Here is a 22,880-nt window from a genome sequence, read left to right as displayed (position 1 = left end):
TAGGGTTGCTAGAATGTGTGTCCATTCTAATGGTTCAAGCGTGTCCTCTGGAAAGGGTTCTCCTATATAAGTTTCGTCTTCGATAGACCTTTCTAAAACATATTCTTCTCGCCTCAGACTTCCACATTTCGAGGCCCCACATATCCATAACTCCTTGGGCTTACCTAACCCAGTTGGAAATTCGGATCCCGCCAAAGTAGCTAAATCAAACTCCTCTACCGGTGTTCGGTTCACATCTTTGTAGCTATGGTCTTTCAGGTTCACACGTGTAGTGGTTTCCATATTTCTCACGTATATGTGATCGTAGCCCCAATCCTGGACCATTTTCAACTGTCTCATGAATGGTCTTCCCAGTATGATATCATAGTTATTCTCCTTGCCAAAATCGACAATAGCAAAAGTATGTTCGTACTCAATGCCGCAAGAAGTCACTACGACTTTCTCTAATAACCCCATAGGTTTCTCCATGTGTCCATCTGCTAATTGGAGTTTCAACCTAGTCTTCCTTATTGCTGGCTTCCCCCATTTTTTCCAGATTTCTTTTGTAGCAATGGCTACCCCAGCTCCGCTGTCTAGTATTGCCATCGTGTTCACTCCTTGGAATTCAACTGGTAAGGTTGTATTCCCCTCTTCACCTTTGCAATACTCTCCGACCTTGTTTAAGGGTACAGGATTAGCGTTCTTTTGTGGTTTGCTCAGCTCTTGTATACCCTCTTGCAGTCTCGATGTTGGGTCTTTTATCCCAAATTTCTCCAAGGATTTTCCTACAGTGGTCCACATATGTGGTCTTAGCCTCAAAAGCTCAGCTAGAGTGATAGTGCATGTCACTAGTGTTGACAATATCTCTATCAATCCTTGCGAGTCCATGACTTTTTCTGATGAGATTCTTCGTGAGGGAAGTGCTCTAATCTCATATTTTTCTTCATACTCTCCTAAGTATGAAGGTAAGGTATTCAGACAGAGCCCCCATCTCCCCAGTAAGATTGCAGATCCAAGTCCACTTGAGATCCTGCCTCAAATTCCACTATGGGAGGATTCCTGATGTCCTTTTCCCAATTTTTCTGATTAGCTTGGCAACTTAGCTCATTTGCAAAGTTTGCCTCTCTCACTTGTTTCCAAAATTCATTGTAATCCTCATCTCTTCCGTAAGACCTCTGTATGACTGGATGAAAACTCTCTATCTCTTGATCGGTTGTGCTCAATACTATGCGGTCATCCTTGTGTGTATCTTCAGACTTTTGTGCACTGTGAGTCTTTTCAGCTACCCGTGAAATGATAGTCTTTTGCTGAATTGGGTTTTCCATTCTACAATTCATTGTTTCTCTTGGTGGTTCTAATAAGTCTTGTGCAGTCTCGATCATTCTCTGGCACATTTCAAGTCTCTGCTTTTCCAATTTTGTGTTTGGGTATGTCATCCACCTCTGTTCTTGTGTTTGGTTGTTCTTTAACCTAGCTTTGTAAGCTCTCATCAGTGCGTCCAATGGTTCGTGTACTTTGTCGACTAGCACTGATCCCCCTGAGCTTAAGCTCGTTGTCTCTTTGATACTCTTTTGTTTTGTTCTTTCCGGGCTCATCTCTCGTTTCCCGTTTTGACTCTCAAGTTTTTCTGATCTATCTTTAGTTTGCTTGAGTTCCTCAGCTAGAATAGCGTCTTCACGTTCTTTTCTCAACTTCATGCGTGCTTTTCTAGCTTTCCATGTGTTTCTCTGACTCCACGGTCCTTGACTAACCACTTCAGTCGCTAACTTTCCATTCTCAGGTTCTCTAGTGGTTTTCTTAGCTTGAGCTCTAGTAACAACTTGCGTTGGTATCAGAGTTTCATTTTCAGACCCACTGCTGGTAGGAATAGTTTCTAGCATATTCAATGTCGTCTTTTGCACTTTGTTTGGATTCTTTGAACAATCCTCAATGAAGTGAGTAACCCCACACTCAGTGCAATAAGCGTTAATTCTAATGATTTCCGTATGTGGACAAACATTCATCAGATGGCCACCTCCACACTTGTAACAGGGTCCTAGTGCTGGTCTTGGTCCCATTTGATTCGTCCTTTGTGGATAGGATGGTCTTTGTCCTGTTAACCCCCTGTGAGCTATGAGCATCAATGTTCTTGCGTTCAAATTGTATCTCTCTTCATCAGAAGCACTTGTAACTGTTGGTGTTCCAACATTCCTAATCATGCCCCATGGTTCTGGTTGTTTGGGTTCTTCTGGTGGGTAATACACAGTTGGAGACATGTGTACACCAGATTCTTCATAAAGGTTGGTGCATATCTAATGCCCACTGGTCTTGCTCCTGGTAAAGGTGGTTGTTGTCCCAATACCGGTTGCGGTCTTTCTATCCCCATAGGTCCTGGTACATTTTCCGTTGGGTATCGAGGTACTGGATGTACTTGAGGTGGTGCTAGTTGAGAAGGAGGTGCATACTGACGCTCCCTTACATACCCTTTGTTGTAATAGCACTCCTCTATTGGATGGTTTGTCCATTTTTGTTCAATAGCACACCATTTCAATGGTTTTGGCAATGGTTTTTGGTATGGTGCCATCCTTTTTAGAGCCTATTCTATCATTTGCTCTACATTTGGCATGGTTGTTGTTTGAACATTCATTTTATTGGTAGTCTCGCTCACTACGGAGGAAGAGCTACTGGATGCAAAATCTGTATCCGCTGACACCTCTCCATAAACCGTACAGTTATCCACTAAGTACAATGCTTCTCTCATTACTTGCTCGAAACTTGTACAAGATTTCAAGTGCAAGTCCTTCTTGAGAGCGTCGTTTCTCAATCCCTCAATAAAGAGAACAGATAGCCTGTCATCTTGTGGTCGTTCACGTACTAGACATCTCTCAATGTATTGTTTGAAGCGAAGTGAAGCTTCGTTCACTTTTTCGTGTTCTCTCTGTTTAAAAGCATATATTTGTGAGACCGTATTGTGCTTAATCCCTCGTTTTGAGAATTCCTCAGCAAACTCTCTTAGCAAATGGTCAATGTCATGGAATCCCCCTATGTTCAGTGGTTGAAACCATGTCAATGCCGTACCTTCTAGAGTAAGACCAAATCCCTCGTATTGTGTATGGAAATCTGTTATCTTCTCAGCTCTTAAGACTTGCTTAAAGAGTGACACATGTGCATACAGATCTCCTGAACCACCATACTTCTTTGGCATACACTTGGCTACTTGAGATGGTCTCATACGTCTATGGTCTGCTACCAATTTCATTGCTCCTGTGTCCCGGCTAAAGCTTTCTCTAGCATCATGGACTTCATGGGTTACCCTTGTCGGTTCCCCTGCCCTGAATCTACTACTAGGAGGTAAATGTGATGGTTCCGCTTCGAACCTTGGACCTGGAGTGGTATACGTGGGGATTGGAATTGCACTACCTTGATTCGTATCCATTGACTCTCTAGAATGTAATGATCCCATTGGTCCACGCTTCGAGTACTGAGGTTGACTGAAAGAGTCAGCAGCCTGAGTTCTTTGTCCTCCTGTCGTCATTGGGTTTTGCACTCCATTTGTTGGTGCTGGTCTTTGTGAGCTAGAAGTAACATAATACTGATGTAGTGGTCCCCCAAAGTATGTATATCCTTCTAATTCTTTCTTGCCCATTGTTGAGTATTGCCTCCCATACTTGTCATAAGCGGCAATTTTCACTTCCGATCCCTCTGTGTAGGTAAAGACATAAAGTATTTTTTGGTCTGTCAACTCTCTAGTGTAGGGTTATTCACATCTATAATAGAGATCTTGCTCCCCATTATTATATTTGTATAGCCCCACATAGATGTTATCAGTGTTGATCCTTATAGTTTCATTCTATCTTCTTAGCCTTGCATCAGGGAAGTTCATTATTGGTGCTTTCTCCTCAAGTTCTTCATCTACTTTGTCTTTGGTGCCCATCAATCCCCACTTGTCCACAATGTTAGGGTTTAGGACTACCAAGTACATGGTACCCTCGTCATCTAGATATCTATCTCCACTATAGCTCACAGGCACTAAGTCCTTGAACTCACTAGGTCTCTCTTCTATCTTTACACAATAGCGGTCCATTCCATCTTTGTAGATCTTGGCACCTTGCTCATTGTCGTACTAGTATTTTATGAACAATAGCTTCATTGTGGCAGAAGGGTTTGATGATCCTGCTGCCACATTTTCTCTGTTGTTCAGGTTCAAGTGTTCCAAGTGTTCGGTGAAAATCTCGTAAGATCTCTCCGAAGAAGTATCAGAAACACTTCCTTCAAAGATCGGCTCTAAGGGTTGCACCCAACTTTGGTTTACACTTCCCTCGGTTAATATGACACTTGCTTGTTCCCCTTGTTTTGGTTGGTTATTATGGAGATTCCTGCCCGATCTCAAATTCATCAATTCCCCTAAAGGACTTTAACTTTTCCGTCTCGGCAATTTGTTTTCCCAAGTTTTTGTGCTCAGAATTGATCCAAACTGATTGATACTTGTTCAATTGTTTAATCTTGTCAGTTGGACAACTTCTGTTTCATCAAGTAAGAATTTTGTTGCAGTTATGCTGAAAAAGACATTATACGCGTATGATGTCTTTTTTCACAGATTTGGACTATCTTGGTTATGCTCACTCTCAGTAGCCCCCTTATGCTCTGTCCACTCACAAAATTCAGTTTGAACTCTGTTTGAGCAAGTTATGGCTAATTTAAGCTTTTCTTGGCAATTTTCCGCTTTTGACTTGTTTGGGTCAATTGTGATCCAAATGGGATGAAACCTGAAATATAACCTTTAGACAGCTATTACAATGGATCTGTGTTGGCAAAGTATCAAAATATGTCCAAAATTAGGTAAAAGACATCATACGTGTATGATGTCTTTTTCATCAATTTGGGTCAAGACTTGATATTTATGCTTTCTACAGTGTTTGTAACAATTTTGTCAGGTCAGATATCAAAAATAAGCAGTGGATGTGCTAAAAGACATTATACGCGTATGATGTCTTTTGTCCCAGATTTTGACTATTTTTTGTTTTAAGCCTTCTCCAATGTTTATAATTGATTTTCAAGTGTTTTTGTCAGGTTTGAATGTAAAAACAAGATCTGAATCCAAAATTTCCTATTCTTTGCGTTTCTTGGACTCCTGCTTGTCTTTTTGGGTTTCTTTGAGTGTTAATGCTCTTGTTTTAAGTTGAAATTAGGCTATAACCCCCCTTTTGAACACTCTGGTAAAGTCAAAATTTCTGTTTTGGTCTCTGTTTGGTCATTTAGACATCATACGCGTATGATGTCTAAAGTTGCAGATTTCTAGTTTTTTGGCACAAAATCCTTCCTAAAGCTTTCTCAAGTGCTCAGCAGCTCCCAGATACACAGAAAGTTTCTTTGACTTTTGTTTATTGCAAGTTTCACTACTAACTCGACGGTTTAGTGATCTAACATGCAATCAACCATATCAAGCAAATACTCCAATGATTACTAGCTCTAGATCAGGATAAAATGAAGTCCTACCTAAGCTATTCCTAATCATAAAATGGGTTTGGTAATTGTGATTTTAAAAAGATCCACTGTCACTCACGGACTAGCAAATTCTTCTTCTATCAACAACTACTCAACACCAACAAAACAACAAACAAATCTAAGCTAAACTAAAAATACTGTCAACACGGAAGACCCAGGAATACCCCACTTCCTAGTATCTCTCGAGATCTTCGGAGTCCACCACTCCTAGATCTTTTCTAACTAAAGTATACAAAGCAGATTATACGACTCACCTCGTAGGATTAGTCTAAGGTCACCTACTTAGGGCTCTCGTCCCCGGCAGCGGCGCCAAATGTTAAGGCGGTTACGCCGCTAGCGAAAGCTAAATAGCGAGAACTCAACCAACAACAGAATTTGTCAAACGAGGACGGAGCTTGACCCGCAGGCGCATGGAAACAACTAGGTGGGTGTCAAATCACCTACTCGACCTTCTAATGACAATCACTACTAAGGAAATCAAATCTAAGTTCTAAAATACGCAAGTGACTCAAATCCGTACTACGAACGAATGCTATACGAAACAAGATCTAGAATCATTGAATCGATCTCAAACTCAAGGGGAAGTCTATACACTAGGTAAGAACAACACCCTAAAGACTTGAACTGCAAAATCAACCTATAACCACTCCGTGCGGTAAACGCGTATGAAGACAGGCCAAAAAATACAGGTGATCGAAACTTGACCCCGATGGTACTAATGTGTAGCTCTACTCGTTGTGGTTCTATAGATATGCTGCACGCTCCATTCCGACACACGAGTTGGAAGAAAACTCACACCAAAGCCGATAGCGCGCACTCTTGGTATCTGTGCGTAGCTCTCATCGTTGCTAACACAATGGCAGTGTCGCTTCTCCAATGGCGGCTCCGTAGCTCGCATAGCAAGTAGATAATACTCTCTCTCTCTCACTCTCTCTCAGACACAGTCACGGCGCTCAAAAACCCACTTTGATTAATAATCTGAATCCTTTAGGTTACAAAAACTTTGGCTTATATACCTCAGCCTTGGAGGTGAGAACATATCTAACTAATTACATCAGCAAGTGAAATTACTTCGGGATTACAAGTTGGAAACTCAATTGAGTCCCGTTACTTAATGAATGGCTCAAATCAAAATTAATGTCGAAAAGACATTTATTACAATCAATGGTTACAAAATGATGAGTGTGAGCAAAAATGTGGGTGTGATCCTCTGCTGGCTCAACAACATGCGCTCCAATGCATATGCTCCTGGAGATAGTTGAAAATTTGGATTCATTGGAACTAGAATGTCAATGCTTTCCACCTCCGGATGACTATCAACTACGGAGACAGATGCTTCCTCAACTTGTCCAACATCTTCAAACAAGCTTTCATTCTCCTTTTTGGCAATAAATAGATGCACCTTATGAAATTGTGCACCCTCTATACCGTGTATGTCTAAATACCATTTCCTAAGATAATTGCAAGGATAGTCAACTGAGACATCAACCCTTGCAACCTGTTTTTTTGGAGCCATCTTTCCTGAAACAAAAAAAAACCAAATGTAATTTTAACATAAACTTTTTTGTAATGGATTAAGTTTGTGTGAATACAAGGTCCACCACTTGTTCACGCTAGATCTAAGCAAGTATACATAGTGATCTTTTAAGCTAATAAACTAAGGAAAAGAGAAGCAAGGTCCACCACTTGTCCAAGCTCATCTCTAGACAACATGGAGAGACTCGAGGTCTACTATCATAATAATCAATATCTAATTCTCCTAAATGATTTTCTCATATTAAACTAATCATTTAATGTGGGGAAGTGCCAGGGGAGAAAAAGCTAGAATATTGGTTAAGCTAGCAGACCGGCCATAGTAGGGGGGCCATCTGCAAAACATCCATGTGCAAAAATGGGCTAAAAAGACCCTAAGGCTCAGCCCATTAAGACTTCCAAAATGCTAAGGTTCCAAAATTCAAAGGTTGTGTCCAAAGGGTTAAAACTTAGAATGAATTGGGTGGTTTGTGTGCTCTCCAAAGTCAACACACATCCCTACACATGAGGGGGCGAGCCCTAAAGGTAGGGGATGAGAGAGAAATCCACACGCACACACACAAGCCCCCTTTACACAAAGGTAATGAAGGACACATGTCAGATGCCTAAGCTAGTTGCTCCCAAAATGTGCTCAATTTCTATTGGATGACCCTTGAAGTGGACCAACAAGAATTAGGCTAGAGTAAATTTAGCCTAATTAATTTTAAAACACTTAATAAAAACAACCAATGAAAATTAAGTCTCCTGGATGATTATTGGATAGCCTGAGAAGGGGTCCAATAGGAATTGAGCAGCCCAATGGGCTACTTAATTCCTATTGGTCAGAATGGGGAAAGGTCCAATGGGGATTTAATTCACTTAAATCAATTAAGTTTAATTGATTAAGCTCTCACAAAAGAGGAAAGGGGGACACATGTCAGAATGCTATCACTTATGCCACTTAATAGCCATTGGTTGAGCTTGGCATTATCCAATAGGGAGCCTGCAAGAGCAAATAGCAAGGGGGCTCTCCCAAGAGAGAGAGAGAGAGAGAGAGAGGGGGCTGATTTTTGCAAGGCATTATCACACACACACTCACACAATCTCATGTGTGAAGAAAGAGAAGACTATCTCTTCCCAAGCTTTAATGGAGAGCTCATCACCTACTCCAAGCTTGTGAGATAGAAGCCTACATCAACACACTCTTGGCATGTGGATGCTAATCCAACCAAGAGCCAAGCTTCAATGCATGCTCATCTCCTCTACCAAGCTAATTACTAAGCTAAAGCTATGCTAATATGAGTGATTATGTGAGGAGATGTACATCTTTCTCGTAAGATACTCCTTCTTCCTCTCAATCTACTCTCATACCCTGCTAGCTCTCACCATCTTCGAAGGTGTGTGAGGTCTTGGGTCTGAGAACGGGGATAATTAAAGTTGTGTTTGCTAAGTGTTTTGCTTAGTGCATGAAGCTTTCATCTTCATTGCACTAGCTAGTCTTGAAGGAACACAAAGAATTGTATTGTACAATGTCTCTCTTGATGGGAGAAACCATAATACAAAGCCTTTTGGAGGGGGGACCGGCTCCATGAAAATCCGGTCCTCAACTGTTGTCAATAGCTTAATTTCTCTCTCTTCTGAAAGTATTGTTGATGCTATCTAACTAGGTGTTATGCTTTTTGTTGCTCTCTCCACCCAAGCACTCTTGTAATTCTCATTAGGAATCTATTCTAATGAAATGCCCACTATGTTCATGCTAATTTCGGCTACACACAAGTTATTAGGCCATTAAATGTTACATTGGTATCAGAGCTTAAGGTTTCTCTTTTCTTGCTCAAGAAGGGAGGTCCTTAAGCTAGGTATAAATTTTTGGTATAATTAATTCCCTATGAGTAAGTAGAATAGGGATTTTTCAACCTTGCAGTGCGCCTGCCTTTGTGGAGTTAACGGGGCATCACCGTCGAGAGCTATGGTCTTAATAGTGGAGTCCTACGGGGCTTGCCTAGGGCTTAACCACTATTGAGCTATTAGAAGCTTGATAGGAGCTGGTGTTGTTTTGGTGTCGTAAGACCCTCTCTTCTATTCCTTGAAACTAATGGTATTCGAATCGCGGGTACAGTAGCTTGAGTGCTTTTTCTAAACGGGTAAAGAGGAGTAGCAACTAGGGCTTGAAGTGCCAAAGTACACATAAAAGTTGTTGGAATGGCTAACAATAGTAAAGAGAGTGAAATTAATGTTGATAACTTTGATTTTGCTCATGAGCAAGCTACTAATGATGCTTCAATGCTTGTTAACTATCTTGTTTCTAGGCTTCAACAAGCCATGGGCAATCCATATCTCCAAAGTGAAGTGCAATGGCAACTCCGTGCTCACGGGATTCTCCAAGCTCATCACCATGACGAGAGAACACCTAGGAAGCCTCCTTGTGAGACTACCAAAAGAGGTCTCTCTCCGATTCGGGAAGAAGAAGAGAATCCATACGAAGGGCTCAAGAATTTACTTCTTGATGATGCATCTCCTTCCCAAAGGAAAACTCAAGAGCCTCCACCAAAGGAACGAGAAAGAAGTGGTCTCCCGCCACCTCGGCGGAGATGGCTCCACGAAGACGGCGGGCTAAACGCTCTCCATCACCACCAAAGCGGAGAAGACCATCACACTCTTCTCCACGCCATAATTCAAAGAGGGATGATAAAAAGCAAGAGAAGAAAAAGGCGAGAAAGAGGACACCCTCTTCTCCATCTTCTTCATCCTCTTCCTCTTATGAAAGTGATGGTGAAGACAATGAAGATCAAAACAAGAAAAAGGCGAGAAAGAGGTCACCCTCTTCTCCACCTTCTTCAAATTCTTCCCCTTCTGAAGAAAGTGATGGTGCAACCTTTGAACCATCAAAAAGAAGAGGCCATAGGAAATCCTATGCCACATGGAAGAGGTCGTCCAAGTTGAAGAAATTCAAAGAGGGAGGGAAGAGCATCTCTTTCCTTACCTATGATGGTACCTTTGGTGCTACGGACAAAGTCTTGGCCTTTATCCAGCAATTCGATGCGGCGTTTGGAGATGAGGGCTTCACGGAGTCCTCTAAGCTATGCCATGTAGCTATGCACTTTCAAAAGTCCGTCAGGCAATGGTGGTCTAGCCTACGAGCCAACGGTGAAGCTCCACGAACATGGAAAGCTTTAAGAGCTTCCATTATGAAGCAGTTTTTGGCCACCGATGCCAAAGACAAAGTACTCACTAAATGGCGAAGCTTTAAGCTCTCTCCCAATGAATCCATCCACAAATATGTAGACAAGTTTTGGGACCTACAACTCAAAGTCACTGTCTTCAAAAAGTTGGATTTTGGAGAGCAAAAGCAACAATTTTGTGCAGGCTTAACCGAAGAAATGGCGGAGTATGTCAACTCCCAAAGGCCACGTACCATATCGGCGGTAATACACCATACTATGGTGGCCTCACGAATCAATTTCCAAATGGGGGCTAAAAGAAATAATAAGCCCCCGGAAAACAAGGGTTCCAATGAGCCTAAGGGGAAGGACAATGTCCAAAAGTCTCCTAAGGGCAACTCCAACAAAGCTAAAGAGAAGGGAGTTTACAAAGGTAAGAACAAACTCTCTCCTGAAGAGCTTGAGCGTTATTGCAAGGATGACCGGTGTTTCAAGTGCGGCGAACAAGGGCATGCGTACCGCGCTTGTCCCCAAAAGAACAACCGCCAAGATCCTCCTAGAGCTTCCTTGGTTGAAATCCAAGAGGAGGAGACTCACCAAACTCATCACAAAGGATCTCCTCTATGCCATGCTTGGGGAAAGGTAACAGAACATGATGCTTTTATTCTCTTTGACCCTGGTTCTACTCACAATTTTATATCTATAGAGTTGGCCACCAAGCTAGGCATACAAGCTTATGAGATGGGAGGTGTCCTACCCGTAGACAGTGCCTTCAAGGGGCAAGAAGATTCAGTCACTCCCTTAATCGGGAAATTGAGGCTTCATGTCCAAGGCTATGTGGACAAAGAGGACTTCTTTATCTCTCCTCTCAAGCATGAGGATGTAATCCTAGGGGCACCATGGTTTGACCGCCTGGATGCCGATGTTAAATTTCCTAAAAGGAGAATCTCCTTTAAGTTCAGGGAAAAAGACATGTATATAGATGCTAAGGAAATGGGTAACACTATTCCCATTGTACATACACCAGCTTTCAACAAGTCAATAAAGAGCTCTATTTCCGTGTACATTATTTTTGCTAAAGATTTTCAAAATGAACCTAATGCTTTAGCAAAAGAAAATAAAAGCAACCAAAAGGAATTAGAGTTATCCAATTTTCTCAAGGGGTTTCAAGATGTTTTTATTGACGACATCCCTTGTGAGCTACCTCCTAAACGAGGTAATGATGACCATGCAATTGAACTTCTTCCAGGAAGTTCACCGCCTAACAAACCTCCTTATAGAGTTTCTCAAGCTCAACAAGAGAAGATTATGCGGCAAGTGCATGAGTTAGTTGAGAAGGGCATGGTTAGGCCTAACACATCTCCATTTTGCTCACCGTGCTATTAGTGCAAAATAAAGACGGCACATATCGTATGTGTGTCGACTATAGAGCACTAAATAGGATCACTATCAAAAATAGGTTTCCCGTTCCACGGGTAGAAGACCTATTTGATAAGCTGCAACTTTGATGTTATGCCGGAAGGAAAACGCACAAGAGCACATGATAAGGATGAAGACATGAGAAGTGAAGGAACAAATTCAGCCAGAAGGGACAAGAAGAAGAAGTCAAAGATGGAAGAAGCTGAAAGTAGCAGGAAGAAAAGATCAAGGTGAAGGGAAATTGGTATCAACAACTTCCCATTGGGAAAGGAGCTAGAGCCCTACAACATCTTGGAGGATTTACAAACCTAAAAGCCAAACATTTCATGGCCTCAACTTCTACACCTATCAGCCAAAGTAAGAAGGCAATGGCCAAAGTTGGTAAGTACAAGAATTCCAAAAAAGAAAGCAAATCTTTCCATTAAGGTTGTGGCCTCAAAGCTACAAAAAGATGTGGAACCCATTGTGGATGCTTACATAAGGGTTAAAAAGGTGTCTAATGTATATGTTGATGGTGGAGCTCAAATGTGTGTGATCACGGAAAAATCAATGAACAAGTTAGGGCTTGAAATTACAAAGTCCTCTAATTGTCAAGCTAGGCTAGCCAACAACTCAAGTGTGAAGTGTTTGGGGATCATTGAAAATGTAAAAGTCTCTGTATGTAACATAGATGCACGAGTGGATATGTATGTCATGCCAGCTAAGGGGGAGGGCTATCCCATCATCCTAGGGAGGCCTTGGCTCATTGCTGTGAATGCAGATCAAAAATGGGGAAGTGGTCGTTTGATTCTTAAGAAGGGTCAACCGGTGGTGTATGATTGGCGAGAAGGAAAGCAACTAGATATCAACTATGAAACCACGGCAGATGAAGAGAGCGAGGAGGAGAGTCCCTACTCAAGTGATGAGGAAGCATCAACCAGTGCATCAACCAGTGAAGAGGAGTCTTCTTTGGAGGTAATGGGAATTGTATTCAACGCCAACACTCAAGATGTTCCAGTAGAAGAAAAGCCAACAGACAATCACACATGAGGGGATGAAAGATGCCACCACCTTGAAGAAGGATTTGAGAAGATGCTTGCAAAAGATCTTACTTGTGAGGAGAAGAGGTCCTACATCAATATGTTAAGGAGGTATCCCAATTTGTTTATCACTGACTACTCACAAATAAGAGGTGTAGATTTAATAGAGCATCGAATTGAATTGAAACCAGGGACCAAACCCGTGGCTCAAAAGTTAAGGCGACTAGGATCTGTGCAACAAAAGGCTCTCCTACAGGAAGTGAATCGGCTCTTGAAGGCTAGCTTCATCTATCCAGTATCCAACTCCGAATGGGTATCACCTATTGTAGTCACTCCCAAGAAGACTGGTAAGTGGAGGGTCTGCGTGGATTACAAACCCCTCAACGCTGCGACAAAGAGGGACCACTTCCCTCTCCCTTTCCAAGATGAAATTTTGAATGAAGTAGCAGGTCACGAATGCTACACTGTGTGTGATGGGTATTCAAGATATTTTCAAATTAGAATAGCAGAAGAGGACCAACCAAAAACCACCTTCATCACACCTTGGGGATGTTTTGCATTCAGAGTAATGCCTTTTGGGCTCACCAATGCCCCTAGCACCTTCATGAGATTCACAATATTTGTATTTCAGCCATTCTTTGGAAAATCTATAAGAGTCTTTATGGATGATTTCTGTATTTATAGTTGTAGATCACTTCATTGCCAAAAGGTTGAAGAGGGGCTTAAGAGGCTCCATCAATTTGGGGGACAACTCAACCCAGAGAAGTGTCATATCGGTGAATCTCAGGTGGTTTTGCTAGGCCATGTGGTTTCTTCACAAGGAATTCAAGTGGATCCCTCTAAAGTAGAGGCCCTTTTGTCATTATCTCCACCAACAACAACAAAGGAGCTAATGACCTTCAACCACAAAGTGAGGTACATGTCTCGCTTCATCCATCTCCTAGCAGAAGCCATCGCCCCTTTGCATAGGTTGGCAAGCCAATCTACATTTGAATGGGGGAGGGAACATGCAAAATGTTTTGAGGAAGTGAAGGGCATTCTTAGCTCTCTCCCAATCCTAAAGCCACCAGATCCAAAGGAGACTTACTATGTCACTCCAAGTGTAGGTTTCGAAGCAATTGGTGTTGTTTTGATGCAAAAAGATCCTAAAACATCATACATGAGGCCGATCTATTTTGCAAGCAAGGTGATGACTCCAGCCGAGAAGGGATACACTGAAATGGAGAAAGTGGTCTTTGCAATCTTGTTTGCGGTAAGGAAGTTTCGATCGTATCTTCTCCCTGTGCCATTTGTTTTTCTCACCTTAGAGCACAATCTACCATATGTAGTACAACACATGAGCCTCTCATCTAGAATAGCAAAGTGGGTTCTTGAACTCCAAGAATTTGAATACACTTTCCTTGTAGAAGATAGCACAAGAGCAGGACTTGCAGACATTCTCACCTACAAAGTGAGAGAAAGGGAAGGATCACGACTACAAAGAGAGGAAGGCTCAAAACAGTTCAAAGTAAAGGAGATTGATAATGCCCATACTTTATGCTTTGACGGAGCCTATCAACGCCAACAAGACAAAGCAGCAGGGGGGATCCTCATTTTAAACCCACAAAAGGAGGTAATGGTTAGAAAAGGTATCACTCTACCCAATGTTCACTCTAATAATGAGGCTGAGTATGCTGCTCTAACCCTTGGGTTAGAAGAATGCAAAGAATTAGGCATACAAAGACTTATTATAAATGGTGATTCTTTGCTAGTGGTCAGGCAAATCCAAGGGACTTGGAGGTGCAAGAATCGTACATTGTTTGAGTGGCTTAGTAGTGTAAGAGCTTTGATGAAGGGTTTTAAAGCAACACAGGTACAACACATTGTGAGAACTCATAACAAGGAAGCAGACTTACTCGCAAATGAAAATCTTCAAATGGCGGTAGGAGGTGTGAAACTATATGAACCCAAATATCAAGGTCAAGAGGAGCTAAAAGACATTATCTTCTTTCTACAAGCAGGTGAGTATCCCAAACACTTAGACAAGGTGCAAAGACATAGACTAGTTAAGAAGGCCACACCTTACCAGTTGATCGGGGATGATTTATATCACAAAGGGAAAGATTTGGTCTTGAGGAGAGTACCAGGTGTGCAAGAGATAGAGAAAATTCTTCTTTCATGTCATGATGATGTCTGTGGTGGTCACTTTTCTCAAGATATTACAAGTAGGAAGATTTTACAAGCAGGGTTTATTTGGCCGAGCTTACATCGTGATGTCCAATATTGGTGTAAAGAATGTAAGCCATGCCAAATTGCTGGGGATAGACGACTAACATATGAGCCTCGAGTCCCAATAATATCATATGGCCCTTTTGAAAAGTGGGGTGTGGATGCAATAGGTCCCCTACCTCGTACTTCTACAGGGAAGGTTTTCATCATCATGGGTGTTGACTACATGACACGATGGGCGGAAGCAACAAGCACAACCCGAATCACAGCTGAAGAGGTATCAAAGTTTATTTTTGATCATATTTGTAGTAGGTTTGGAACACCCCTAGAAATATTATCAGATCGAGGCCTGGGTTTTAGGGCTGACCTTTTGAATGATCTCTTGAGGAGGTTAAAAGTGAAACACCTGCATTCCACACCCTACTATCCTCAATGCAATGGATTGGTGGAAAAAGTGAATGGAATGATATGTAAGATCATTTCTAAACAGGTTGTGGACCGGCCTAATGATTGGGATCGCCATTTGACGGCTGCTCTTTGGGCGTATAGGACATCTTTCAAGGTATCTACCCAATTCACCCCTTTTCATCTAGTTTATGGACAGGAAGCACTTCTCCCCATTGAGGTAGAGCTCTCAAGCTTGCGCGTTCTTGCAAGAGTGGCAAAAAAACCAAAGGAGGTTCTACATGAAAGGATCTTAGATCTCCAACGACTTGAGCTAGATAGAGAAGAGTCCATTGATCACTACATCACCAAAGCGACAAGCCAAAGGGATAAAATCAACAAGAAGCTCAAGGGGAAAGGATTGAAGGAAGGTATGTTGGTTCTTCGCTATGATAACCGACTTGATACTCGACTTGACAAAAAGTTTTTGCAAAGATGGGAGGGACCTTTCATGATAAAAACAAAGTTTGGGAATGGTAGTTACAGATTAGCAGATTTATCAGGAAAACTCCACAAGACCAGAGTCAATGGATGGAGATTAAAGCCCTACTTTCAACGTATCAATCCGTTGATAGGCAGTCATCTACCTACATCGTCTAGGCTCCAAATTGGCATGGCTCCCTTCGGCTTGGCAAATGCCCCACCTATTTTTAAAGCTTTGATGTGCAAAGAAGAACCAGACTTGGAATCTGAACATACCCAAGGCAACCCTCCCATCTCTGATTTATGGGATTGAGGTAATGAAAAGCAGGTCTAATGGAGTAAAAGAGTGCATGACACTCCTCCTATTGAAAAAAAAAAAAAAAGTGGAAAAGGAAAAATGACAAAAAAAAAGAGAAAAAAAGAAGAAAAGAAGCAACACCGTCCTCCTAAAGATATGAATATCTCTAGGCTTGGGGGAGGGCTAATATGAGTGGCATAAAATGGTAACCATCTTTTTGCAACATTTGTCAGCCTACTCAACGTCCTCTTCCTCATATGTGTATATATTTTTCTATGCTATTAAGTTATCTAGAGTAAATTCCCCCTCTTCGTTTAACCTTTGTGGCGACACATACATTATACTCTTCCCAAAAATGTCACCTTAGTCATATATTTATATTACCACCCTTTTCTTTTTTGCTTTGTAAATAGAATAAGCATACAATAACCAACAATATACCCCCAAACTTTCTTACCTCTTGTGAATTAGTAGTAGAAACATAATATATCCATCTTCCACCCCTTATAGATAAATTCCCATGGAAATCAACTCTCCACTTGTCTTTACCAAAGATTATGGTCCCTCTCTACAAGTCTTCTATGCCCCCTACATAGGTGGCCCAATATCTCTTAAGAATATACATATAGTTTCTCTCCTTTCAAAAAGACTCCAATTGTATATTCTTTTCACAAGCAAATAATATTGGGCCATCCTCTATTTGTTTAAGCATCATAGCCTTTTGAAAAAGCATGATTCCCCTTGGATGCATACAAGCAAAGGGCCCATACAAGAAGACTTTGAAGCAAAAGGTTCCCTAGCCTAGTGTGGACCTTCCAAACCGAATTCCTTGGTGCATGGGCGTGAAGAATAGTCCAAATTCATATCAAACATGTTGAGAAGGTCAATTTTGCCTTTTGAAGCATGTCATTCCGAGCTACAAGTAAAAAGTTATGGTCAAAATAGTGTAAATCTGTCAGATTCGCAACAAAAGGGAACTGTAAATCAAGTAAATCAAGAGAGTGAGATCTTATTTTTCCCCTACTCATCTTCTAGAAGATCAATGAGTGTTCAAGGTCACTTGCATGTGATGGGACCAACCTAAAGATGCTTTCTAAATGCCAAGACAGACAAGTTGAGATACCCCGCAGGAGCCACCTGTAGGGCCTCATGGTGGGGCCCACCTACATTATGCACCCCTATGGAGCCTTCACGGTCTAAAATGATATTTTTGGTAAATAAATAGTCCCTTTTATGTCCAATATTCAATGAGTGGTCAAAGGAAACTTAATTAGGTCTAATCACTTACTCTAATTAAGTGTAGCATAATCCCACTCTTACACAACTATAAATAGCCCCCCTTGGAGAGACTCAAGGATACACACACCTATATTTTCAACTTCATGTTGTTTCTTGATCAATAGTAGAGAAAACCCCAACTCTCCCTCTTTCACATCCTCCCTCCTAACCCTCCTCTTTGGAGGAAGTGCAACTCTATTCTCCACTCTCTCCATTCTACAATCTCTTACTCCATCAACCCAATAAATCATTTGTAGCACCTCAATAACTTGTAAATACATCATGATCTCTCTCATGGTTATGTTAATGATCATGAAATCATCTTCAAAAACTTTCAAGTGTCGCAATTCGTGATGGTTAGCCAGCGTCTGTCCTCCCCTTAAAAGGTGTGCGAGAAATCAAGTAAGTGTTCTATTCTCAATTTACCATTGGTTTGTTTCTCCACACTTATTCAATTGGTCTAAAGAAATTTCTCACTCCAACTCTCTTTTGCTTCATTACATATGCATGTGGCTACCTCTCATGGTGATTTTATTTGTGTCACGGCATTGCATAGATGGAGATGAGCTCTCTATGCAAAGTGTGTTAGTTTGATGTAAGTGATTCTCTTGTGTGTTTGAGAGGCAAGTCTTGCGCGCATGATTTTTTTGATGAGTGCTTGAGAGAGGAAGAGTTTGGATGTATTATGGATATTCTTATGGGGAGAAGGTGAATGCTATTCCACAAATTGCATATTTCATTTTGATGCACGGCATTGGGTTGCATAATCGTTGATGGTGTTCAAGTGTCCAAAGTGTATATAGAGTAAGGGGGTTTTCAAAGTGTGTTGCTTGGGTGGGTGAGTGCAAGTGTTATTTTTTTTGATTGGTTTCCTTCTCCACTCCCAAAAGAAGGTGGTGCCCCAAGTAGTGTGCGTACCTCTTACGAACATTTTGTGAGGGTAGGCCCATTGATTTGGGTTTAGAGGCCCCATTTCAAAAAGCTCGCCCTCATAAAGTGGTGCCCCCACTGAGGAACATATTTCCATGTTACCTTCAAATTCTTTAGTGATGAACAATGGAGTTCCCATCTATCCATTTCATTTTGCACAACACATTAGAGTAAATGTTCACATAGATAGTAAAGTCTTTTTCCAGCAACGCATTGTTTTTATGTTTGGTGCAGAAAGATTTAGAGAAATACTGGCATCACCCAATCCAATTATACTTCCAATCATCAATTATGTAACTTCTTTTGATGTTCACGTTTTCATTTTGTTTTAAAGACAGGAACAAGGAGTGGTGAAGGGGTGCTCAAGGGCCATATGAAGGAACGAGGTCTTCAAACCAACAACGAGGAGTAGCACATGAATCACGATGAAAATAATGAACCTTTTAGGACTATTGCTCGGCAATCCATTCATATAATCATTGCAACTAAGTTTAGGTTTCAGTCTATCATAAGGAGGATATTTGGATCCACTCGCCTCAATGAAATCAATGCTTCAATTAATCCATTTATTCTACCTATGATAAAGTACGAATTAACAATGGATGTGTACATCTTCATTTTAATGTAATCAGATTTATAGTGTCAATAATCTTGTGCGGCCTATAAGAGAAAAGTTTCTTTTATAAAAAGAAAATTTTAAAAAGTCTAAACAAAATGTCAAGTTCTTTTCCCACGTTCTATGCAAGAAGTGACAAGAATAGCAAAGGCAAAAGGCTGCTACTACTGACAAGAACAGAAGAGCCCAAGCCTTTAAAGAAAATGATTGGGTCTTATTAAAGTTTCCCAAGGCTCGATTAAGGCACACGACGGGCAAGAATCCTACAGGCCACCAGAAGTACTATGCTGAACTAGCAAAAAGGTACTATGGTCTCTTCCAAATTCTTAGGCCAATCAATGAGATGGCCTATCAACTCAAGTTGCCCAATCATTGGCTCATACACAATGCTTTCCATGTGAGCCTATTAAAGCCTTACAAAGGAGAGCCACCCAAGAACCAACTATTGAAGACCCACCGGAGATCAAGGACCAAGAGGAGGTACTGCAGCCCGAGTCCATTCTCCGACATGAAGACAAGGTATTAAGAGGCGGTAAGACTATCCAACAATATCATACTAAGTTTAAGAATTATCCTTTTGAATATGCTAGATGTATGCAAGGCATACAATTAAAGGATAACCTAAACCTTGTCAATGCTTACAATGCTTCCCAAGAGTAAGCAAATGTACAAAATGTTAAAAATGAACAAAGTTTTTGTCTTATAAGACTCTCTTTTTCTTTATTGTGCACAAAAAAGAAGTAGTATGCATGCTTAGATCAATTTTGCGGAGACGACGTCTCCCAAACACCAAGTAGAGCTTGTCACTCTACTATGGAAGACTGCTAGGACTAATGTGCAGACATGCTTGTGGCAGCCTCAGGCTCTCAAGTGCCAAATGGACTAGTCATCCATTGTGGAATGATGTCGTAGGGTAACATAGGGATCCTCTACCCGCTAAGAAAAGGACTCATGAATATGCTTTATCTTCTCTACACCATAGTCGAGGATGAATATGATTTCAAGAGAGAGGTAATGTCATAATAATCAATATCTAATTCTCCTAAATTATTTTCTCATATTAAACTGATCATTTAATGTGGGGAAGTGCCTGGGGAGAAAAAGCTAGAATATTGGTTAAGCTAGTAGACAGCCACAGTAGGGATCTAAAGGAGGGAAAATAGGGATCCAAAGGGGGGGCCATCTGCAAAAGATCCATGTCCAACAATGGGCTAAAAAGACCCTACGGTTCAGCCCATTAAGACTTCCAAAATGCTAAGGTTCCAAAATTCAAAGGTTGTGTCTAAAGGGTTAAAGCTTAGGATGAATTGGGTGGTTTGTGTGCTCTCCAAAGTCAACACACATCCCCACACATGAGGGGGCGAGTCCTAAAGGTAGGGGATGAGAGAGAAAGCCACACACACATACACAAGCCCCCTTTACACAAAGGGAACGAAGGACACATGTCAGATGCCTAAGCTAGTTGCTCCCAAAATGTGCTCCATTTCTATTGGATGACCCTTGAAGTGGACCAATGAGAATTAGGCTAGAGTAAATTTAGCCTAATTAATTTTAAAACACTTACTAAAAAGAACCAATGAAAATTAATTCTCCTCGATGATTATTGGACAGCCTGAGAAGGGGTCCAATAGGAATTGAGCAGCCCAATGAGCTACTTAATTCCTATTGGTCAGAATGGGGAAAGGTCCAATGGGGATTTAATTCACTTAAATCAATTAATTTTAATTGATTAAGCTCTCACAAAAGGGGAAAGGGGGACACATGTCAGAATGCTATCACTTATGCCGCTTAATAGCCATTGGTTGAGCTTGGCATTATCCAATAGGGAGCCTGCAAGAGCAAATAGCAAGGTGTTGAGCCAGCAGAGGATCACACCCACATTTTTGCTCACACCCATCATTTTGTAACCATTGATTGTAATAAATGTCTTTCCGACATTAATTTTGATTTGAGCCATTCATTAAGTAACGGGACTCAATTGAGTTTCCAGCTTGTAATCCCGAAGTAATTTCACCTGTTGATGTAAATAATTAGAGATGTTCTCACCTCCAAGGCTGAGGTATATAAGCCAAAGTTTTGTAACCTAAAGGAGATTCAATTATTAATCAAAGGGAGTTTTTTGAGCGCCGTGACTGTGTCTGAGAGAGAGAGAGAGAGAGAGAGAGAGAGAGAGAGAGAGAGAGAGAGAGAGAGAGAGAGAGAGAGAGAGTCTTATCTCCTTGCTACGCAAGCTACGGGGCTGCCATTGGAGAAGAGACACCGCCATTGTGTTAGCAACGGTGAGAGCTACGCACAGATACCAAGAGTGCGCGCTATCGGCTTCTACGTGTGGTAAGTTCCTACGAGCTTCGGTGTGAGTTTTCTTCCAACTCGTGTGTCGGAATAGAGCGTGCAGCATATCTATAGAACCACAACGAGTAGAGCTACACATTAGTACCATCGGGGTCAAGTTTCGGTCACCTGTATTTTTTGGCCTGTCTTCATACGCGTTTGCCGCACGGAGTGGTTATAGGTTGATTTTGCAGTTCAAGTCTTTAGGGTGTTGTTCTTACCTAGTGTATAGACTTCCCCTTGAGTTTGAGATCGATTCAATGATTCTAGATCCTGTTTCGTATAGCATTCGTTCGTAGTACGGATTTCAGTCACTTGCGTATTCTAGAACTTAGATTTGATTTCCTTAGTAGTGATTGTCATTAGAAGGTCGAGTAGGTGATTTGACACCCACCTAGTTGTTTCCATGCGCCTGCGGGTCAAGCTCCGTCCTCGTCTGACAAATTCTGTTGTTGGTTGAGTTCTCGCTATTTAGCTTCTGCTAGCGGCGTAACCGCCTTAACATTTGGCGCCGTTGCCGGGGACGAGAGCCCTAAGTAGGTGACCTTAGACTAATCCTACGAGGTGAGTCGTATAAACTACTTTGTATACTTTAGTTAGAAAAGATCTAGGAGTGGTGGACTCCGAAGGTCTCGAGAGATACTAGGAAGTGGGGTATTCCTGGGTCTTCCGTGTTGACAGTATTTTTAGTTTAGCTTAGATTAGATTGTTTTTTATGGTGTTTAAGTGGTTGTTGACATAAAAAGCATTTGCTACTCCTTGTGTGGTAGTAAATCTCTTTATATTTTCAATTGCAAAAAATCCATTTTATGATTAGAAGTAGCTTAGGTAGGGCCTGATTTGATCCTGATCTAGAGCTATCAATTGGTGTTCTATTTGCTTGATGTGTTTGATTGCATGTTAGATCACTGAAAAAGTCGCTTTGGTAGTGAAATATGCAATAAACAAAGTTCAGAAAAAATTTCTGTGTAACTGATTGTTGCTGAGCACTTAAAAGAGCTATTGGAAGAGTTCTGTGCTGAAAAACTGGAAATCTGCAACTTTAGACATCATACGCGTATGATGTCTTAGGACCTAAACAGAGACTAAAATTGAAAATTTGACATTGCCAGAGTGTTTAGAAGGGGGGTTTTACCCTAAGATCAACTTGAAACAAGGGCTTTAACACTCTCAGAAACCCAAAAGACCAAGTCAGAGAGCAAAAAAACGCAAAGAATAGGAAATTTTGGATTCAAATCTTGTTTTTACATTCAAACCTGACAAAAACACTTGAAACTCAATTATAAACATTGGAGAAGGCTTAAAACCAAAAATAGTCAAAATCTGGGACAAAAGACATCATACGCGTATAATGTCTTTTGGCACTTCCACTGCTTATTTTTGAAACCTGACCTGACAAGATTGTTACAAACACTATAGGAAGCATAAATATCAAGTTTGGACCCAAATTGATGAAAAAAACATCATACGCGTATGATGTCTTTGACCTAATTTTGGACATATTTTGATACTTTGCTAACACAGATCCATTGTAATAGCTGTCTATAGGTTATATTTCAAGTTTCATCCCATTTGGATCACAATTGACCCAAAAAATAAGTCAAAAGCAGAAAATTGCCAAGAAAAGCCTAAATTAGCCATAACTTGCTCAAACAGAGTTCAAACTGAATTTTGTGAGTGAACAGAGCATAAAGGGACCACTTAGAGTGAGCATAACCAAAATAGTCAAAATCTGTGAAAAAAGACATCATACGCGTATAATGTCTTTTTCAGCATAA

Source organism: Adiantum capillus-veneris, chromosome 23 (genome assembly GCF_014529385.1).
Source record: "Adiantum capillus-veneris isolate H3 chromosome 23, ASM1452938v2, whole genome shotgun sequence".
In the NCBI taxonomy this organism is placed as follows: Eukaryota; Viridiplantae; Streptophyta; class Polypodiopsida; order Polypodiales; family Pteridaceae; genus Adiantum; species Adiantum capillus-veneris.
This window is presented reverse-complemented; position numbering follows the sequence as displayed.